This window comes from Hemiscyllium ocellatum, chromosome 1 (assembly GCF_020745735.1).
Source record: "Hemiscyllium ocellatum isolate sHemOce1 chromosome 1, sHemOce1.pat.X.cur, whole genome shotgun sequence".
Lineage (NCBI taxonomy): Eukaryota > Metazoa > Chordata > Chondrichthyes > Orectolobiformes > Hemiscylliidae > Hemiscyllium > Hemiscyllium ocellatum.
The window spans coordinates 83,742,390-83,766,301 of NC_083401.1; the positions used below are offsets into that span (position 1 = coordinate 83,742,390).

General features: G+C 42.5%; 1 protein-coding gene across 1 annotated transcript in view; it reads left to right on the forward strand.

Moving 5' to 3' along the window:
• The window catches only part of cwc27 (CWC27 spliceosome associated cyclophilin), a 268,357-nt gene that overhangs the window by 86,113 nt on the left and 158,332 nt on the right, over positions 1 to 23,912 (forward strand). The gene's annotated exons all lie outside the window — the stretch shown is intronic.

Consider the following 23,912-nt stretch of genomic DNA (forward strand, 5'->3'; position numbering starts at 1 on the left):
GATAGGCTCAACAGGCTGGGACTGTTTTCCCTGGACCATCGGAGGCTGAGGGGTGACCTTATAGCGGTTTACAAAATTATGAGGGGCATGGATAGGGTAAATAGACAAAGTCTTTTCCCTGGGGTGGGGGAGTCCAGAACTAGGGGGCATAGATTTAGGGTGAGAGGGAAAAGGTATAAGGGGCAATTTTTCCACACAGAGAGTGGTACGTGTATGGAATGAGCTGCCAGAGGAGTGGTGGAGGCTGGTACAGTTGCAGCATTTAAAAGGCATTTGGATGGGTATATGAATAGGAAGGGGTTGGAGGGATGTGGGCCGGGTGCTGGCAGGTGGGATTAGATTGGGTTGGGATATCTGGTTGGCATGGACAGGTTGGATTGAAGGGTCTGTTTACATGCTGTACATCTCTGTGACTCTATGACTGCCAAGAATTCTGTCTTTAACCCTGTATTCAGCATTCAAATTTGACCTTCCAAAATGAGTCATTTCACATTTATCCAGGCTGAACTTCATCTGCCACTTCTCAGCTCAGCTCTGCATCCTGTCAATGTCTTGTTGTAGCCCACAACAGCCTTTGACATTATTTACAATACCACTGACATTTGTGTCATTGGCAAACTTACTAATCCACCCTTCCACTTCTTCATACAAGTCATTTATAAAAACTACAATGAGTAGAGGCCCAAGAACAGATCCCTGGGGGACACCACTAGTTGTCAACCTCCAGGCGGAATACTTTCCATCTACTACCACTCACTATCTTCTTTCAGCCTGCCAATTCTGTGTCCGGACAGCCAAATTTCCCTGTATTCCATACGTCCTAACTTTCTGAATAAGCCTACTGTGGGAAACCTTGTCAAATGCCTTATTGAAATCCATATACACCAAATCCATTGCTCAACCTTCATCAACTTGTCTCGTCACACCCTCAAAGAACTCAATAAGGCTTGTGAGGCATGACCTGCCCCTCTCAAAGCTATGCTGACTATCTTTAATCAAACTATGTTTTTTCCAAATAGTCATAAATCCTATCTCTTAAAATCCTTTCCAGTTCCTTGCTTACCACAGATGTAATACTGACTTGATTTATAATTCCCAGGGATTTCCCTATTCCCTTTCTTGAACAGAGGAACAGCATTCTCCTCCCTCTAATCATCCGGTGCTACTCCCATGGAGATGCAAAGATTATCGCCAGAGGTGCAGTAACACTTTCCTCAATTCCCTTTTGTAACCTTGGATATATCTAGTCTGGCCCTGGGGACTTATCTATCTTGATGCTTCCCAAAATTTCTAACGCATCCACTTCGTTCATATCAATGTGTTCAAACCCAATAACCTAGTCCATGGTGTTCTCACTATCATCAAGGTCCCTCTCTCTACTGAATACTGAAGCAAAAACTCATTTAGGGCTCCCCTACCTCTTCAGACTCCAGGCACAGGTTCCTTCCACTATCCCTAATCAACCCTACCCTCACTCTGATCATGCTCTTATTCCTAACCTAAGTGTAGAACTCCTCTGCGTTTTCCCTAATCCTTCCCACCAAGGCTTTTTTATGCCCCCTCCTAGATCTCCTCAATCCATTTTTGAGTTCTTTTCTAGCTACCCTATAATCCTCCAAAGCTGTGCCAGATTCTTGCTCCTTCAACCTTAAGTAAGCTTTCTTCTTCCTCTTGATGAGGAGCTGCTCTTCTCTTGTCATCCAAGGCTCCTTCACCTTACTATTCTTTGCCTGTCTCAGGAATAGTGGTGGGGGATCCTAAATAATAGTGAGAAGGGACAGATGAGAATGGTTTTAAATTAAAAATTAGATTAGATTAGATTACTTACAGTGTGGAAACAGGCCCTTCGGCCCAACAAGTCCACACTGACCCACCGAAACGCAACCCACCTATTCCCCTACATTTACTCCTTTACCTAACAGTATGGGCAATTTAGCTTGGCCAATTAACCTGACCTGCACATCTTTGGACTGTGGGAGGAAACCGGAGCACCCGGAGGAAACCCACGCAGACACGGGGAGAATGTGCAAACTCCACATAGTCAGTCACCTGAGGCGGGAATTGAACCCGGGTCTCTGGCGCTCTGAGGCAGCAGTGCTAACCACTGTGCCACCGTGCTGTCAATGAGGAAGTTAATTAGGGATGTTGTGGCTGTAATGGAGACATGGATTTCACGGCGGGGGGGGGGAGCAGGGGAACGGGGGAATGGTTGCTGAATGTTCCAGGGTTTAATCAGATATGCTAATTAAGTCAAGCAGAATGGTTGTGGACAATTTGTGATACCTTACAGATTAAAGCAGATTGAGGAATATTAAAACACAATTTCTCAGTCTGGCAACCTACCTGACCAGCTACCTTTTCAAAGTACACACAATTATTATCAAGTAATATGCGAGTGTTGGATAATTTTGTCACACTGAAACAGGCAAATAACTTTTCAGTCTAAACTTTAATTTGTTATAAACAAAACCAGGGTGTACAGTTATGGTGTTTGTAAAGTTTGGACTAACTGTGGTACAACAGCACAGCAATTTTTGAGACAAACCTGTTGTGCTGGGTGAAGAAAATAGAATGTTACCTGGTATTTACTTGATGATAATTGTTGGATGTGGGAGTTTTGAGAGAGTTTACAGGTCACTGAGGATTATGTCTGCAGTAAATGTTGTTGGGGTTGCGAATCCTGTCAGATCAAATGGATCAATTGGAGTGGCAGTTAGACGAATTACAAGAGGTAGGGATTGTGATGGATGGCCGTTATAGGAAGGGAGAAAAGCTGCAGATACAGGCAAGTAAATGAGTTAACTCTGAGAAAAATAGGAGAGGTAGGCAGGTAGTAAAGGAGTCTTCTGTGGCTGTCTCCATTTCAAACAAGTATGCTGTTTTGGAAAATGTAGGGGGTGATGGACTTGGAGGGGAATGCAGCACGAACAGCCAAAGTTTTGGTATGAAGACAGACTGTCATGTAATGAAGGTACGTTATGTTCCAAGTGATCGATAGTGTTAGGGGATACTCTAATCAGAGGCACAGACAGATGTTTCTGCGGCCAGCAGCGAAAAATCAGAATGGTGTGTTGCCTCTCTGGTGCCAGGATCAAAGATGTCTCCGAGAGGGTGCAGAGTGTTCTCAAAGGGGAGGTCATTGTACACATTGGTACCAATGACATGTGCAGGGAAAAGGATGATATTCTGAAGGACAATATAGAAAGTTTGGCAGGGATTTAAAAAGGAGGCCCTCTAGGATGGTAATATCTGAATTAGTCCGGGTGCTACAAGCTAATGAGGGTAGGAATAAGAGGATAGAGCAGATGAATGCGTGGCTGAGGAGCTGGTGTATCGGAGAAGAATTCACATCATTTTTGGATCATTGGAATCTCTTCTGGGGTAGAAGTGCCCTGTACAAGAAGGATGGATTGCACCTGAATGGGAAGGGAGGTTTGCTAGAACTACTCGAGAGGATTTAGTACAGTGGGGTCGGGTGGTGGTGGTGGAGAGCCTGGGAGATAGTGAGGAAAGAGATCAATCTGTGACTGGTATAGTTGAGAAAGGAACGAGTCAAACAGTCAGGGTAAGAAGGAGCAAAACAGAGAACAAGGTGGGACTGTTGAATTAGTTCATTTCAATGCAAGAGGTCTATCGGAGAAGGCAGATGAACTCAGGGCATGGCTATCCGGGACTGGGATATCAGCAATTATAGAAACGTGGCTTGGGGATGGACAGAACTGGCAGCTTAATGTTCCAGGATACAAATGTTATAGGTAGGATAGAAAAGGCGGCATGAGAGGAGGGAGTGTGGCATTTTTGAATAGTATTATAGCTGTACTGAGGAAGGATATTCCTGGAAATATATCCAGGGTAGTTATTTGGTTGGAACTGAGAAATAAGAAAGTGATGATCACCTTCTTGGGATTGTATTATAGACCCCCTAATAGTCAGAGAGAAATTGAGAAATAAATTTATAAGGAGGTTTCAGTTATCTGTCAGAATAATGAGGTGGTTATGATAGGAGATTTTAGATTTCGAAACATAGACTGGGACTGTCGTAGTGTTGAGGGTTTAGATGGAGAGGAATTTGTTAAGGATGTACAAGAAAACTTTGGGTCAGTATGTGGATGTACCTACTCAAGGTGCAAAACCTGCTCATTGGATGCTGCCTGAACTGCTGTGCTCTTCCAGCACCACTAATCCAAAAGGTGCAAAACCTAAACTACTCTTGGGAAATAAGGCAGGGCAGGTGACTGAGGTGTCAGGTGGGGGAGCACTTTGGGGTCAGCAACCATAATTCTATTGGTTTTAAAATAGTAATGGAAAAGGATAGACCAGATCTAAAAGTTGAAGTTCTAAATTGGAGGAAGGCTAATTTTGACGGTATTAGGCAATAACTTTGAAAAGCTGATTGGGGGCAAATGTTCGCAGGTAAAGGGACGGCTGGAAAATGGGAAGCCTTCAGAAATGAGATAATGAGAGTCCAGAGGCAGTATATTTCTGTCAGGGTGAAAGGAAAGGCTGGTAGCTATAGGGAATACTGGATGACTGAAGAAATTGAGGATTTGATTAAGAAAAAGAAGGAAGCATATGTCAGGTATAGACAGGATAGATCAAGTGAATCCTTAGAGTATAAAGGCAGTAGGAGTATATTTAAGAGGGAAATCAGGAGGGCAAAAAGGTATTTGGCAAATAGTTAAGGAGAATCGAAAGGATTTTTACAAATACATTAAGGACAAAAGAGTAACTAGTGAACGATTACAGCCCCTCAAAGATCAGCAAGGCAGCCTTTATGTTGAGCCACAGGAGATGGGGGAGATACTAAATGAGTATTTTGCATCAGTGTTTACAGTGGAGAAGGACATGGAAGATATAGAATGTAGGGAAATAGGTGGTGACATCTTGAAAAATGTCCATTTTACAGAGGAGGAAGTGCCGAATGTCTTGAAATGCATAAAGGTGAATAGATCCCCAGGACCTGATCAGGTGTACCCTAGAACTCTGGGAAGCTAGGGAAGTGATTGCTGGATCCCTTGCTGAGATATTTGTAACACCAATAGTCACAGGTGAGGTTCCTGAAGACTGGAGGTTGGCTAATGTGGTACAATTATTAAAGAAAAGTGGTAAGGACAAACCAGGGAACTATAGACTGGTGAATCTGACATTGGTGGTGGGCAAGTTGTTGGAGAGAAACCTGAGGGCAGGAATTAATTACATATTTTTGGAAAGGTAAGGACTGATTAGGGATAGTCAACATGGCTTTGTGCGTGGGAAATCATGTCTCACGAACTTGATCGAGATTTTTGAAGAGGTAACAAAGAGGATTGATGAGGGCAGAGCTGCAGATGTGATCTATATGGACATCAATAAGGTATTTGACAAAGTTCCCATGGGAGACTGGTTAGCAAGGTTAGATCTCATGGAAGGAGGAGAAAGTGAGGACTGCAGGTGCTGGAGATCAGAGCTGAAAATGTGTTGCTGGAAAAACGCAGCAGGTCAGGCAGCATCCAAGGAGCAGGAGAATCGACGTTTCGGGCATGAGCCCTTCTTCAGGAATGAGGAATGTGTATTCAACAGGCTATGATAAAAGGTAGGGAGGAGGGACTTGGGGGAGGGGTGTTAGAAATGCGATAGGTGGAAGAAGGTCAAGGTGAGGGTGATAGGCCGGAGTGGGGGTGGGCGCGGGGAGGTCAGGAAGAAGATTGCAGGTCAGGAAGACGGTGCTGAGTTCGAGGGATTTGACTGAGACAAGGTGGGGGGAGGGGAAATGAGGAAACTGGAGAAATCTGAGTTCATCCCTTGTATAGAGGAGGCCACATCGGGTGCAGCGTATGCAGTAAATGATGTGTGTGGAGGTGCAGGTGAATTTGTGGTGCATATGGAGCCTGCACCTCCACACACATCATTTACTGCATCCGCTGCACCCGATGTGGTCTCCTCTATATTGGGGAGACAGGCCGCCTACTTGCGGAACGTTTCAGAGAACACCTCTGGGACACCCGGACCAACCAACCCAACCACCCCATGCCTCAACACTTCAACTCCCCCTCCCACTACACCAAGGACATGCAGGTCCTTGGACTCCTCCATCGCCAGACCATAGCAACACGACGGCTGGAGGAAGAGAGCCTCATCTTCCGCCTATGAACCCTCCAACCATAAGTGATGAACTCAGATTTCTCCAGTTTCCTCATTTCCCCTCCACCCACCTTGTCTCAGTCAAATTCCTCGAACTCAGCACCACCTTCCTAACCTGCAATCTTCTGCCTGACCTCTCCGCCCCCACCCCACTCCGGCCTATCACCCTCACCTTGACCTCCTTCCACCTATCGCATTTCTAACGCCCCTCCCCCAAGTCCCCCCTCCCTACCTTTTATCTTAGCCTGCTGGACACACTTTCCTCATTCCTGAAGAAGGGCTCATGCCCGAAACGTCGATTCTCCTGCTCCTTGGATGCTGCATGACCTGCTGCACTTTTTCAGCAACACATAGATCTCATGGAATGCAGGGAGAACTAGCCATTTGGATACAGAACTGACTGAAAGGTAAAAGACAGAGGGTGGTGGTATAGGGTTATTTTTCAGACTGGAGGCCAGTGACCAGTGGAGTGCCACAAGGATCGGTGCTGGGTCCACTACTTTTCATCATTTATATTAATGATTTGTGTATGAACATAGGAGGTATAGTCAGTAAGTTTGCAGATGACACCAAAATTGGAAATGTACTGGACAGCGAAGAAGGTTATCTCGGATTACAACGGGATTTTGAGCAGATGGGCAATGGGCTGAAGAGTGGCAGATGGAGTTTAATTCAGATAAATGAGAGTCGCTGCATTTTGGGAAAGCAAATCTTAGCAGATTTATACACTTAATGGTAAGGCCCTATGGAGTGTTGCTAAACAAAGAGACCTTGGAGCACAGGTCCATAGCTCCTTGAAAGTGGAGTTGTGGGTAGATAGGATAGTGAAGAAGGAATTTGATATACTTTCCTTTATTGGTCAGAGCATTGAGTATAGGAGTTGGGAGGTTAGGTTGTGCCTGTACTGGACATTGGTTCTTTTGGAATATTGTGTGCAATTCTGTCTCCTTCCTATTGGAAAGATGTTGTGAAACTTGGAAGGGTTCAGAGAAGATTTAGAAAGATGTTGCCAGGGTTGGATGATTTGAGTTATAGGGTGAGGCTGAATAGACTAGGGCTGTTTTCCCTGGAGCATCAAAGGCTGAGGGGATGACCTCACAGAGGTTTATAAAATCATGAGATGCATGAATAGGATAAATAGACAAAGTCTTTTCCCTAGGTTCAGGGAGTCCAGAATTAGAGGGCATAGATTTAGGGTGAGAGGGGAAAGATATAAAAGAGACCTACGCAGCCAATTTTTCATTCGGAGGATTGTGCGCCTGGTGCTGCCAGAGGAAGTGGTGGAGGCCGGTCAGATTGCAACATTTGAATGCGTGTGTGAATAGGAAGGGTTTAGAGGGATATGGGCCAAGTGCTGGCAAATGGGACTTGATTAGGTTGGTATATCTGGTCGGCATAGACGAGTTGGACTGAAGTGTCTGTTTCTGCAGTTGCACATCTCTATGACCCTACAGATCCAAACACGCCACCTGCAAACAATCTCCAGGGACAGTCAACTGGTCCCTCATCCCCCACGTCCAATAGGAGAAACGTACCACTCCACTGACTGCCATAATTGCCCATAAAAGTTTGCTCACTTAGATTGGTCTAAAAAGACCCACATCTTTCTTGAATCCTGTGTATCTTCTAAAGCCTAAAAGATGATGCTCTAAAATCAACCTTTTTTAAAAAGCATCTACCCTTCCCTCAACCACAGTTTTTAATTTTAAGCATGCAAAAGAGAAAAAAAACTTTAAATCTTAAAAGTCCAGCACTTACCTGAAACTCCCAGCAAATGAGAAAAGCTGTTTCCCCAAATTCTCTGTCAGCCAGCTCTCAAATCTCTGGATCTGAGTAAAAGAATATCAATCTCTGATCCCCATCATTATTTAAATAGCTAAAATTGAAACCTCGACAAACATGTTGAAAAGGTCCAATCTTTTGTGTATTGGGCAAACAAAAAATGTCTCATCAAATCTTCCAGGTTCCAAATTAACTTTTATAAAGAAAAAAATGCTCTATTGTGATACTGTTTGGCTGCCTTCGATTTCTCATTATTTAGCTTTTATCCATAGGAATAATATGCACCTTTCAGAATGCATAGTGTCATGTCACCAAGTTCGTCACTCACTGAGGCCTTATATGTTGCTTCCTACAAATGACAATCATTTTCCATATTTGGTGTGTAGGTCTCCTCATAATCAATTGCTTATCTAGGTAAGAGCCACCTCCTGACTGATGTTCTCTGAAATTTTTTGTTTATTCTCTGTGGACTTCTCGAGCACCTTATGTTAGCATCTTACGGAAATTGAAATTACTGCTGGGAATGGCATCTCTGTGCCGGATGGCATGTGCAGAATCAGCTTAGAAAGGACACTGCATTTGACCTCGGAATTAGCATTGTTTTCGAGACTTTAGCCTTCTCTGTCATTTAGATTTTTGTTTGCATGCAGTTAAAAGATTCACCTCCTGTCTCAACCTTCCTCACTTTTTCATTCTAGATAAATCACAGAAGAAAAGCAGGCTGGGAATGCTATCTGTTTTCTTTAGTGTCAAACCGTTTTCAAGAAATGATCCAGCATCTCTCTTATGTATCAGCTGTAAAACAGTCTAATAAACATACTGCTTTTCTTGCTCAATCCCTTAGGGTAATCAGAACCAAGACTAAACCTTTAAACTTTCCTAGTTAATGTTTATTGTCATAAAAACAATATAGGTTAATGGTTAGTGATCTTTAACGTAGTCATTTGAAATGTAGCTTGCTAATTCTTCTGTTTTATGAATACTGCAAGAAATGTTCTGTACTAAAACCCTGAGAAGTAAGCTAATAATCCTCCATTGCATTCCGGTGTCGCATTCTTCTGTTTTGACATGTGCACTGAGCCCTGGTCAGCCTTGTCAACTGCTTTTTGCATTGTTCTTGCCAGCAAAAATGACCTTTCAGTAATTTTCCATGCTACCTTTTCAGTACTTAGAGATGATGCTCCCAAGCAGCACCTGAGCAACTGATGGTGACGAAGGTTTCTTGAATCTCTTGAGGACTCCTTATCTGTAGCATTCCAGATCTTTCTTCTTTTGGCAAATAATAATCTGGGTGAACAAACAAGGGCACAACTATTACAACGAATGGTAGGATCCTGGGTAGTGTTGTAGAACAGAGAGACTTAGGGGTTCAGGTACATTATTCCTTGAAATTTGTGTCACATGTATGTAGGGTGGTTACTAAGGTGTTTAGCATGCTTGCCTTCATTGCTCAGACCTTTGAGGATGTGCAGGACATTGGTGAGACCTCTTCTGGAGTATTGAGTGCAGGATATAGAAACGATATTATTAAATTGCTGAGGGCTCAGAATAGATTTATCAGAACATTGCTGGGAATAGAAGATTTGAGTGATAAATATAGGCTGGATAGTCTGGACTGTTTTTAACTGGAATGTAGGAGGTTAAGGGTGACCTGATAGATGTTTGTAAAATCATGATGGTCATAGATAAGGTGAAAAGCAAGGGGCTTCTCCCTAGGGTGGGGGAGGTTACAACTGGGGATATTTTTAATGTGAGAAGAAAAAGATTTAAAAAGTAATTGAGTGGTAACGCTTTTACACAGGAAGTGGTACATGTAGATACAGTTACAACATTTGAAAGACATTTGGATGGTATGTGAATAGGAAGAGTATGCAGGCAATTGGGGCTACTTTGGTTTGGGAACATGGTCGGAGTGGACTATTTGGACTGAAGGATTTATTTCCATGCTGTATAACTCTAACATCTTTAACACCTTTCAATGTACACTTCTGTGGAAGATATTTTAGTTGATCCTCATTTTAAAATACCCAGAAGTAGTATCTTAGTTTTTCTCGTAAAACCATATATTTGGACTGTTAGCGAAAGTAAATTCTCATGAATGCAAACATGGAAATGTAATACAACACTAATTGTTCATCAAGTGGGAAAGCACTTTGGTATAGATGTGATACTGGAACGAGGCTATATTGGGATGAATGATAAAATGCTGATCAATTTGCCATTATTAAGGACCCTGACTTGTGACTTGATGTCCAAATCTTCACAAATTATTCTGTTTTTCAAATTTTGGTGGATAACCACTAATGTGTAGTAATTTTACATAGATAATATGGACCATTAAATGAGTAAATGTCAGTGAATAAATCTACGGAACTTTTATTATCAGGCTGAGGGGTGCTCTGATAGAAGTATATGAAATTATGAGAAGTGTTGATAGGGTGGATAATCAATCTTTCCAGGAAATGTCAAATAATAGGGAGTATAGATTTAAGATTACAGGGGAAAAGTTGAAAGGAGATGTGTGAGGCAAGTAGTTTTACACATAGAGCTTGGAGTGTGCTTGGAGTGTGTTGCTGGGGAGATGGTAAAAGCAGATACGATAGCAAAGTTTAAGAGGCATTTGGACATACATGTGAAGAGGCAGGAAATGGATATGGACCATGCCCAGGCAGGTGGAATTAATTTGGAATAGCATTGTGGTCAACCGAATGGCTTGTGCTATGTTCTGTGTCTAGGCTAATGTTCTGGGAACATTTGATTTTGTTACAAAAGAGCACTCATTGCATACCTTAGAGCATAAATAGATTAAATGATTCCAAACCAATGCCTCAGATAGATCAGAAGTAAGCTCTGCAGTCCTGTCCTATTTAGTCATGAATTGTGATAGACTGTTAAAGAATGTACAACGCTAACATTGTGATTCTCGATAATGGAACAGCCATGCACATCAGTGCAAAAGAACGCTGAAGCATTCACAACAATTGTCAGCCAGAAATGCTGAGTGGATGATCCATGTCTACCACCAGTGGATGTCCCCATCATCTCAGGTGCCAGTGTTAAGCCATTTGAATTCTCTTTGCTTAATTCAAGAATTCACTTAAGAGATAGTTGGAGACACAGAATACTGCAAAGTTATGGGTCCTAACAACATTCTGATAATAGTACTGAAGACTTGTACTCAAAGCTTGATGCAACCCTAGCCAAGCTGTCCCAGTACAGCTACAATACTGGCAGCTACCCAACAATATGTAAAATTGCCCCGGTGTGTCAAGTACACAGAGCATGACAAATCCAACCTGGCCCATGGCTGCTGCATCACTCTGCTTTCGATCATCAATAAAGTGATGGAAGCTGTCATCAACTGTGTTATCAAGTAGCTTACTTAGCAATAACCTACTAGCTGATGATTAGTTTGGATTCTGCCAGGACTACACAGCACCTTCCCTTAATACATCCTTAATCGAAATTTCAACAAAGGAGCTGAATGCCAGACGTGAGGTGAGAGTGATAGAAATGCAACAAAGCCACATTTAACGGAGTGTGACATCAAGGAATCTTGGCAAAGCTGGAGTCAGCAGTGATGAGGGGATCAACTGTCCAGTAGTAACAGTCATACCTGGCTCAGAAAGATGATTGTGGTTGTTGTAGGTCAGTCACCTGAATTCCAGGACAATTCTGCAAAAGTTTCTCTAGTTAGAATCATAGAGACATGCAGCACGGAAACACTCCCTTCATCCAATGTGTTCATGCTGACTAGGTATCCTAAATTAATCTAGTTCCATTTGCTAGTACTTGGCCCGTTTCCCTCTAAACCCTTCCCATTCATAAACCCATCCAGATGCCTTTTAAATGTTGTAATTATACCAAACTCTGTCAGCTCATTCCATACATGCACCACCCTTTGTATGAAAATGTTGCCTCTAAGGTCCCTTTTAAATCTTTCCCCTCTCACCCTAAACTTATGCTGTCTAGTTCTGGACTCCCCCACCCCAGGGTAAAGACCTTGTCTGTTTAACTTATCTTGTGATTTTATAAGCCTCTACAAAATCACCACTCAGCCTCCGACACTCCAGAGAAAACAGTCCTAGCCTATTCAGCCTCTCCCTACAGCTCAAACGCTCCAACCCTGGCAGCATCCTTGTAAATCTTTTCTAAAGCCTTTCACAACATCTTTCCTATAGGAGGGAGACCAGAATTGCATATAGTATTCCAAAAAAGGCCTAACCAATGTCCTGCACAGCCATACCATGACCTCCCAACTCCTATAACTCAATACTCTAACCAATAAAGGAAAGCATACCAAATTGCCGCCTTCACTATCCTATCTACATATGACTCTAGTTTCAAGGCTATGAAGATCTCTTTGTTCAGCAACATTCCCCAAGACCTTACCATTAAATGTAGAAATAGTGCCCTGATTTACCTTTCCAAAATGCAGCCCCTCACATGTATCTCAATTAAACTCCATCTGCCACTCCTCAGCCCATTTGCTGTTCTGATCAAGATCCCATTGTACTCTGAGCTAGTGTTGTTGGCACAAACATCTTCAGCTGTTTTATAAATGACTTTCCCTTCATAAGTTTGGAAGTGGGGATGTTTGCTGCTGATTGTACAGTGTTCAGCACCATTTGTGACTGCTCAGATATCCAAATGAAGCAAGACCTAGATGATATCCAGCTTTTGGCGTGCCATAAAGTATAGGCAATGGTGATATCCAACAAGAGAGAATCTAACCATTGCCTTTTGATGTTTGATGCAATTACCATCACTGAATCCCCTACGCTTGGTGATTGCAGATGACAGTAAACTGAACTGAATACTCACATAAGAAACATAACATCGTGTGAACAAAGAACAAGAGTAAAGCAGTCAACCCTTCGAGCCTGATAGCCATTTGTTGCTGAGCTGGTTTTAAACTCACCTGTACATTCCTGCATCACCCTAATAATCTTTTGTCCCTTGACCAAATCAGAGGCTAGGAATCCTGCGATGACTAACTAGTCCCCTTACCCTGTCTTCGCCCAAAGCCTCTTCAACATCTGTAAGGCACAAGTGATGAATGTGGCGGAATACCATCCATAAGATAATCAGAAATTCTCTAAGACTCCTTAGACATGATCTTTCAAACCCATGACCACTACCATCTAGAAGGACATGGGAACACCACTACCAGCAAGTTTGCTTCCAAGCTATTCACCCTCCTGACTTAGAAATATACCATATTCCTTCAGTCATTGGGTCAGAATTTTGGAGTTCTCTCCCTAATAGCATTGTGAATCTATCTATATCACATGGACTGCAGTAGTTTAAGAAGTCAGCTCACCACTATAGGGATAAGCAATAAATGTTGGCCCAGCCAGAGATGCCCTCATGTGAATAAAAAAAATATTATTTTGATTTGGCTCTAAATATTAAAACAAAGATTTGAATAAGTTATACTGATATCTTAAACTGAAGCTCAAATATTTATTCATAATATTAGCAGAGTATTTCACATTTCATCTTTTGGTTATGGTTTCCTGCCAAGATTCGCTGCTGAGGGGCATCTTGCAGTATTCGTGATTTGTTAAACTTGCTTTAGTGCATATAGGTTCTTATCAATTCCAAAGCAAAAGAATGTGTGTTCACTGATGGTAACAAGATGAGGGTAACAGGACATCGAGAACTTTGGTGAACAGCAAGACCACTGCTGTATATCTTTAACCAGCAATACGTAAGAATTGAGGAATAATGGAGGGATGGTAAATTAGTGTGGAGAAAATTCTATGCCAACAGGTGCAAGGAAAAAAGATTCAGTAGAAAATTACAAAACAAAAGAGAAATAAGAAGAAAATAAATTTATTTCTAAGAGCATTCACTATCTGATGGAGGCAGATTACAAACATTCTGAACGAGAAAAGTTGAAGCTTCATAGATGATGCTCAGATTTGAGGAGCTGAGTTTTGAAACCTTAAGGGTCTGGGCAGATCTGGGGTGGGGGGTGGTCAAGAGTGGCATCATTTCTTTCCATTCTCCCACTCAGTAAAGGAAGAATGACAGAAATATTGAAAGTCCTGTTCCACCTATGAGCGATGTGGGATGAAACACAATGCAGGTCATACAGTAGCCGCTAACACAAGGTCAGACTGACCAGCAGCAGGAGAGAGATAGGTGCATGCTCCCATTGAATATAAGAATTCTGGAGAGAGATTAAGTATCTCCAGGTATCAGGGGAAGCTGTCTCTGACTTCTTCACCCTGCCTGAAGCCTTCCCTTTAAGGAATTTGGAGGTTCACCAGTGCCAGTGGTGGTAAGGGATAGGAGCACTCATTTTCCTTGCCTTCAGACATTTCTATGGACCAGCAGATGCTGTGCGGTTTCTCCCAGACCAACATGCTGCTGTTCAAGGAGGTTTTGGGCTACTTCAAGGGAAATCATACGCACAAGGTCATGCAGGTTGGTGCATGATTTTCATGGAGCATCCATAACATTACTATGCTTTACAATTCTCAGGTGCCAGCTTTGTTTAACCCCGTCTGCTAAATTGATGGCCTTGGTGATCTGTCTTCCAACCTAAGTGGTGATAACAGTCCGGAGCTTTCATTATCAGGCCAAAAAATAGGGGCTATAGAATAGTACGTTATAGATTTACTAACACTGTGAGGGTCTCATGTTTTATAGTTCACGCTGTGTGTTGTGAAGTGGAGAGAATGTGAACCAGAGGATAATGGGGAGTCATGAGCCTTAAACACAGAATGTTACAGTGCAGTACGGCCATTTGGCCCTCGATGTTGTGTCGATCTGTGAAAATAATCTGATTCTAGATTAGAGTGGTGCTGGAAAAGCACAGCAGTCAGGCAGCATCCGAGGAGCTGGAAAATCGATGTTTTGGGCAAAAGCCCTTCATCAGGAATGAAGCTATCTTCATTCCTCCATCCAGCATCTGCAGTCCTCATTTTTGCCAAAATAATCTGGTGCTCATCTAACCTACACTTCCATTATTATCCATATGTATGTCCAATGCTCATTTGAATGCTCTTAATATCTACTACTGTTGCAGTCAGGCTGTACCATGCCCCTACTACTGAGTGAAGAAACTACCCCTGATATCTGTCCTAAATCTTATCGGCCCTCAATTTAAAGCTATGTCCACTTGTGTTAGCCTTCACCATCTGAGGAAAAAGGCTCTTACTGTCCACCCTATGTAACCCTCTGATTATGTTGTACGTTGCGATTAAGTCACCTCTCAATCTTCTTCTCTTAAACGAAAACAGCCTCAGTTCCCTCAGCTTTTCCTCGTAAGACTTTCCTTCCATACCAGGCAATGTCCTAGTAAATCTCTTCTGAACCCTTTCCAAAGTTTCCACATCCTTCCTATAATGCGATGTTTAGAACTGTATGCAATACTTCAAGTGCGGCCTTACCAGTGCCTTGTACAGCTGAAGCATGACCTCTTGGCTCCGAAATATAATCCCCCTACCAATAACGCCAACACACCATATGCTTTCTTAACAGCCCTATCAACCTGGGTGGCAACTTTCAGGGATTTATGCACCAGGACATACAGATTTCTGTTCATCTACATTGCCCAGAATTTTACCAGTGCTCTGCATTCCTGTTATTTCTTCCGAAGTGAACTACCTCATACGTTTCCGCATTAAATTCCATTTGCAACTTCTCAGCCAGCGCAGCATCTTACCTATGTCCCTCTGGAACCCACAGCATCCTTTATCCTATCCTCAACTCAGCCCACTTTAGTGTCATCTATAAATTTACTAACCCATTCTTCTACTCCCAAATCCAGGTCATTTATAAATAAGACAAACAGCAGTGGCCCCAAAATAAATCCTTGTGGCACACCACTGATAACTGAGCTCTAGATAACATTTCCCATCAACCACCACTCTCTGTCTTCTTTCAGATAGCCAGTTTCTGATCCAAACTGCTAAATCACCTTTAATCCCGAAGCTCCATATTTTGTGCAATAGCCTACCATTTGAAATCTTATCAAATGCCTTACTGAAGTCCACATACAACATTTGCTATCTTCCAGTCTTCTTGCACTATTCCTGTCAACAATAATGACATAAAGATCAAAGTAAAAGGCTTTGCAATCTCCTCCCTGGCCTCCCAGTGAATCAGACCATAAAGTCCATCTGGCCCAGGGGTCTTATCTATTTTCAAATCCTCCAAAATTGCTAAAACCTCTTCTTTGTCAACCGCAATCCCATCTAATCTTGTAGCCTTTCTCTCACTGACTTTGCCCTTATCCAACGTGAATACTGACGAGAGGTATTCATTCAGCACTTCCCCTATGTATTCAGATTCCACACGCAACTTTCCACTACTATCTTTGCTCAGCCTTAATCCTACTCAAGTCATCCTTTCATTCCTGATATACCTATAGAAGGCCTTAGGGTTTTCCTTGATAGTATCCACCAACAACTTCTCTTTAGATCTTCTCTGACTAAGTTATAACTCTCAAGCCCCCATCCTGAGCCTTCACGCCTCATCCTCACATAAGCCTTCTTCTTCCTCTTGACAAGAGCTTCAACTTATTTAGTAAATCATGGCTCCCTCTCTCGACAACTACCTCCCTGCCTGATAGGTATATGCTTATCAAGGACCCACAGTAGCTGTTCCATGAATAAGCTCCACATTTCAAGGATGTCCATCCCCTGCAGTTCCCTTCCCCATCCTATGCATCAAAAAAAAAGGCATTGGAGTAGAGGTGGTTAGTTATGAGGAGGAAAACAATATTTGTCACATGCTGAGATCAGAGTGTTGGAGTCTTATGGCAGTCCAAAGAGGCTGATACTTAAGATTTCCAGTATCTTGCCTTTCATGATGGACACCCAATCTCAATTTGCATACCGAGTGACATGTCCTTCCATCAATTAGATCAAGTTAGCTTTCATCTACTTTTGACCTCGTTGCACCCATTACAGGGAAACAACACAGGCCTTTTGCTGATGCATTCAAGGTAAATTGTTTCCCAGATAAAAGCAAAGTGCTAGAGCAACTTGCATGTCTGTCAGCATCTATGGAGAGAGAAATAGAGTTAATGTTTTGAGTCCAATATGACCCTTATTCAGAATTGAACGGGGCTAGAAAATTATGCGTTGAAAGAAAGGAGAAGTAACAAATGGAGCAGACTAAGAGGAAACTCATGGCAAAAGACAAAAGCAGTGCTAATGGTGAAGAAGTGATAACGATATAAAATGTGTGTTAGCAAACATACAAAAAGGAGCATATCAGTCTGCTTTGCTGAGGGCAGGGTCAACAAGAGACAGATTGGGGTGTTGTCTGTAAGAAAAATAGTTGACCAAGGTTTAGCCCTGAAGATCTTTGTATTGAGTCCGAAAGACTGTGTCGAAGTGGAAAGTGAGGTGCTGTTCTTCCAATTTGCCTTGAGTTTTATTAGAACACAGGAGTAGACCTTTGTCAGAAATGTTAGCATGGGAGCAAGATATTTGACTTAAATGGCAAATAACTGAAAGGTAGGATATTCCAATAAAGTGGAGGTGTGCCATAAAGTGGTCACCAAATTTGTATTTGATCTCACCAGTGTAAAGGACCATATTGTAAGCAACTACAGCAAGATTAAAAGAAGTTCAACTAAGATGCTGCTTCATCTGGAGGTGTGGTTTGGGTCCTTGGACAGTGTGCAGGGAGGTGGTGAATGGGCAAGAGATTACAGGGAAAGATATCGTGAGGCTGGTGTGAAATAGGAGTTGATGGGAAGGGTGAGGGCAGTAACAAATTAAAAAACTATACATGAATGCACGAAGCATTAGAAATAAGATGGATGAGCTTGAGGTTCTTTTGGAAATTGGCAGATACGATATTGTGGGGATAACTGAGACGTGGCTTCAAGTGGACAGGGCCTGGGAAATGAATATTCAAGGCTACACGTGCTATCGTAAGGACAGACTGATGGGCAGAGGGGGTGGGGTGGCCATGTTGGTAAGGGATGATACACTCCCTTGCGCAGGGGGACCTAGAATCAGGGGATGTAGAGTCAGTGTGGATAGAGCTAAGGGTAAAAAGACCCTCTTGGAAGTTATCTACAGGCCCCCAAACAGTAGTCTGGATGTCGGATCTAAGTTAAATCAGCTGAAATTGGCCTGTGGTAAAGATGTTGCTACAGTTGTTATGGGGGATTTCAACATGGAGGTAGACTGGGAGAATCAGGATGGTATTGGACCTCAAGAAAGAGACTTTGTGGAGTGCCTCAGAGATGCACTCTGAGCTGGTGCTGGAGCCGACCAGGGAGAAGGCAATTCTGGATCTGGTATTGTGCAACGAATCAGAATTGGTCAGGGACCTCGAAGTGAAGGAGCCATTGGGAAGTAGTGACCACAATACAATAAGCTTCAATCTGCAATTTGAGAGGGAGAGGGTACAATCAGAAGTGACAATATTTCTGTTGAATAAAGGGAACTATGGAGCTATGAGGGAGGAGCTGGCCAAAGTTCAATGGTGCAATACCTTTGCAGGGATGACAGTGGAGGAACAATGGCGGATATTTCTGTGTATAATGCAGAAGATGCAGGATCAGTTCATTCCAAAAAGGAAGAAAGATCCTAGTAGGAGGCATGGGTGGCCGTGGCTGACGAGGGAAGTTAAGAAACGTATAAAGTTAAAAGAGAAAAAGTATAACATAACAAAGATAAGTGGGAAAACTGAGGACTGGGAAGCTTTTAAAGAACAACAGAGGATTACTAAGAAGGAAATATGCAGAGAAAAAATGAGGTACGAAGGTAAACTGGCCAATAATATAAAGGAGGATAGTAAAAGTTTCTTAGGTTTGTGAAAGGCAAAAAAAATGGTTAAGACTAAAATTGGGCCCTTGAAGACAGAAGGGGAATATATTACGGGGAACAAAGAAATGGCAGAAGAATTAAATGGGTACTTCAGATCTGTGTTCACTGGGGAAGACACCAGCAATCTCCCTGAGGTAACAATGGCTGAAGGACCTGAACTTAAGGGAAATTATATTTGCCAGGAATTGGTGTTGGAGAGACTGTTAGGTCTGAAGGATGCGTTGGTGATTATTTTACAGAGTTCGATAGATTTAGGATCAGTTCCTGCGGATTGGAGGGTGGCTAATATTGTACCACTTTTTAAGAAAAGTGGGAGAGAGAAAGCAGGACATTATAGACCAGTTAGTCTGACCTCAGTGGTGGGAAAGATGCTGGAGTCTATTATAAAGGATGAAATTACGACACATCAGGATAGTAGTAATAGGATAGGTCAGAGTTAGCATGGATTTATGAAGGGGAAATCATGTTTGACTAATCTTCTGGAATTTTTTGAGGATGTAACTCTGAAGATGGACGAGGGAGATCCAGTAGATGTAGTGTACCTGGACTTTCAGAAAGCTTTTGATAAAGTCCCACATAGGAGGTTAGTGGGTAAAATTAGGCTGCATGGTATTGGGGGCAAAGTACTAACTTGGATTGAAAGTTGGTTGGCTGATAGGAAACAAAGAGTAGTGATAAACGGCTCTGTTTCGGAATGACAGGCAGTGACCAGTGGGGTTCCACAGGGATCAGTACTGGGACTGCAGCTTTTTATGATATATGTTAATGATATAGAAGATGGTATCAGCAATAACATTAGCAAATTTGCTGATGATACTGCTGGGTGGCAGGGTGAAATGTGATGAGGATGTTAGGAGATTACAGGGTGACCTGGACAAGTTAGGTGAGTGGTCAGATGCCTGGCAGATGCAGTTTAATGTGGATAAATGTATGGTTATCTACTTTGGTGGCAAGAACAGGAAGGCAGATTACTTCCTAAATGGAATCAATTTCGGTAAAGGGGCAGTACAGAGAGATCTGGGTGTTCTTGTACACCAGTCAATGAAGGTAAGCATGCAGGTACAGCAGGTAGTGAAGAAGGCTAATAGCATGCTGGCCTTCATAACAAGAGGGATTGAGTATAGAAGCAAAAAGGTTCTGCTGCAGCTGTACTGGGCCCTGGTGAGACCAAACCTGGAGTACTGTGTGCAGTTCTGGTCTCCAAATTTGCAGAAAGACATTCTGGCTATTGAGGGAGTGCAGCGTAGGTTCACAAGGTCAATTCTTGGAATGGCGGGATTACCTTACACTGAAAGATTGGAGCGACTGGGCTTTTATACCCTTGAGTTTAGAAGACTGAGAGGGGATCTGATTGAGACGTATAAGATTATTAAAGGATTGGACACTCTGGAGGCAGGAAACATGTTTCCGCTGATGGGTGAGTGCCGAACCAGAGGACACAGCTTAAAAATATGAGGTAGACCATTTAGGACAGAGATGAGGAGAAACGTCTTCATTCAGAGAGTGGTGGCTGTGTGGAATGCTCTGCCCCAAAGGGCAATGGAGGCCCAGTTTCTGGATTCATTTCAGAAAGAGTTGGATATAGCTCTCAAAGATAGTGGAATCAAGGGTTATGGAGATAAGGCAGGAACAGAATACTGATTAAGGATGATCATATTGAAAGGTGGTGCAGGCTCGAAGGGCAGAATGGCCTACTCCTGCACCTATTGTCTATTGTCTATTGAAAGTATTAGGAGTGATACATGATCGGGAGAATGGGGGGGTTGGTGTTCATGGAGGAAACAGTCCGTGCAGAATACTGACAGTGGATCTTGACTGCCAACAGCATCATGGCTGAAGTTTATCAATCAAACATCTGACTCATTCCAGAAATTACGTCTGGATAGACATCTCCAAGGTCTACATTTGTTGAGCAGCTTTGTTAGATTCACCCCATTCATCCTTGCAACTCAATATTCACCTGCGTGTAGCTTTCACCTGGCATACAACAGAATTGTAATTGTTAAGATTCTCTGCTTTGAGAATCTCAGCATTGTTTGTCTTACTTTACAGCTAACTTTAGCGCCACCTCAGCAGGAGTCAGGTTTGAGACTCGTCCACCTGTCTACACCCGTCCCTGATATTTGTAAATCTTTTTTTCATGCGTGCAGAAAGGAACATTAAGTTAGGTTCCAGAGACTGTGGAGAACCCCTGTCTATTTGAACCTCTTGAACTTAGTTTCTTGGGTATTGGATGACCTGAGGAGTAATCAGACAAGTAGGAATATTCCATTGCACTCCAGACTTGTGCCTTGAAAATGGAAAACAAGCTTTGGAAAGTCAGGAGCTGACTTACTTGCTGCAACATTCCTCGCATGCGACTTGTTCTTGTAGCCACAATATTTATGTGGCTCATCCGGTTCAGGTTCTGGATAATGAATGCCCCCATGATGTTGACGGTGGGGTATTCAGTGATGGTTGATTGAAAGGGGGAAATAGTCACATTCTCTGGTTGGGAATGGTCATTGCCTTGATTGGTTAGTAGGGAGTATCTCTTCTTTCCATCAGCCTGGAACTATATACCTCTGTATCTCGTTAAGCCCAGAGCATCTGATGGAGGCCTTGCTGGGAGGCATCAATGAGCTTTAAGCCTGTTCTCTGTCGCCTGTAACATTCCTTCATTTTTCAGGTAGAATCTCTAGTTTACTAATGTATTTCTCGCACTTTGTGGATCCAGGAAGGGTGTGTAAACTCTCGAGTGCTTAATTCCCCACATTGAGAAACCACTCACTTTGCACAAAAAGGCTGCTGATATGAATTGCTTTTCTGATCAAATCTCCTGACTTCTGGTAACGCTGAAAGACTCTCCAGCTTGAAGGCAGGACTTGTTTCTGGTTAGAACATTAATGTCTCCTACGTTTCTGACAGATAAGGGCAATATTACTCCAGCCCGCATAATGTCATTACTTTCAGTGAACATTCAAGTCCACTGGCCCTTGCAATATGGTTGGGAATCCTGTTGATGTTTGGCCACTAGTTGGACCCTTGTTCTCTCCATTAAATTTAAGCAATAATGTGCAAATACAGCAACTATTGAAAATCCTGCAGAGGTTAAGAACCAAATGTCGTTACCACAAAGCTGATAGCAGAATGGTGCACATTATCTAATGACTTGTTGGTATCAAACTCCATATGATACTGGAACAATTGGCAACAGGACCTGTTGGTTTACATCCCAGAGTGTTGACGGAGGTGGCTGTAGAGATACTATTGTATTCACCTTCCAAATTCCATGGATTCTGGAGTGATTCCTTATAGGTTGGAAGATTGCAAATGTTACTCCACTACATTTATGGGCGGCACGGTGGCACAATGGTTAGCACTGCTGCCTCACAGCGCCTGAGACCCGGGTTCAATTCCCGAGTCAGGCGACTGACTGTGTGGAGTTTGCACATTCTCCCCGTATCTGCGTGGGTTTCCTCCGGTGCTCCGGTTTCCTCCCACAGTCCAAAGATGTGCGGGTCAGGTGAATTGGCCATGCTAAATTGCCCGTAGTGTTAGGTAAGGGATAAATGTAGGGGTATGGGTGGGTTGCGCTTCGGCGGGTCGGTGTGGACTCGTTGGTTCAAAGGGCCTGTTTCCGCACTGTAAGTAATCTAATCTATCTAATCTACATAAGAAAACTATAAGGGAAATAGAAACCAGGACCTACAGACCTGCTGTAGTATACAAAATGGTCTAATCTGTTATATTTCACAACTCAGTGGGATAGTGTGTTAGAAATGGAGTTCCATCATTCTTGCAGTCATCACAAAAATTAAAGATTTTAAAAAGTATATAAAATTTCCTGATTTACTTGGCTTTTAGATGCAGATTGATAGAAACCTTGGAACAGGTTTCTGTACTTGTAATAAGCACTAGTCTTTTGTTAAGTAATTATACTCTGGCGAAAGGTACAGTTATAAACTGTCAGCAGGTAATACTACTAACTAAAACTCTGATCTCCTTGTATACTGTCTTTTATGCACAGACACAGAGATTGACATAGACAGGAAAAAAAATGGGTTTTTAAAAGAATTGGTGAATTTCTTCACTGCATCTTATAGATGTTACATAAAATCAGTTCTTCCATAATGTAATGGTTGCATTCTTGTGCAACCCTGCATTATAGAAAAATCAAGCTTTACAAACAGCACTTAAAGTTTTGGCACTGTAATTGCATTATAGCCAACACAAGTTTTAAAAGTTTGCATTATAGAAACAGCACCCCAAGTTCGTCAATCGCGTTACAATGAATTTGTGTTGACAAAACACACATTATAGCAGAACGACCTGCTAGTTAGAGTTGGTGGTGGTGGGACAGAATATGGATGTTGTGCCAGTCAGATGACTGCTTAGTCCTGGAATGGTTTCCTCTGGGTGCTGCTGTTTCCTCCCACATTCCGAAGATGTACCAGTTAGGTAGATTGATGTGTTAAAATGCCCATTGCGTACAGGGATGTGTACAGGGATAGGATTGGGGTGTAGGTCTGTGTGGAATGCTCTTCGGAGGGTTGGTGTAGATGCGATGGACCAAATCACCTCCTTCCACACTGCAGGGATTCTATTCTATAATGATTCTAAAGTGTAATTGGAGTTACACTCATCCAAGCTAGTGAAGAGTATTCTATCACGCTTCTGACTTTGCCTTTGGTGGAGTCAGAAGGTGAGTACTTGCTGCTGGACACATAGCTTCTGATGTGTTTTTGTTGCCATTGTATTTATACGGCATGTCCTGTTCAACTTCTGGTCAATGGTAAAATCCCTCACCACAAGATTTTCATAGTGAGGATTCAGTGATTGTAATGGCATCAAATGTCAAAGGGTGATGGTTAGATTCTGACTTGATGGAGATGGTCGTTGCCTGGCGTTTGTGCAGTGTAATTGTTACTTGCCATTTTTCAGCTAAAGTCTAGAAATTGTTCAGGTCTTGCTGCGCTCGAAAATGGACTGCTTCAGTGTCACAGGCTCAATTGCCCTAAATGTGCATATTTTGTTTTAATATCCGTGGTGGAGTTTTAAATTTTATTGCTTTGTAGGCTTGTGCAGTTTACTGGAGTTCCTTTTTACAATTTACATTTTCTCTCATTACTTTACATATTTCTTTATATTAGTGACATTTGAATTACTGTATCTCAAATGTATTTAAATAATATATAATTTTAGCCCAATTTCCTGATCACTTTA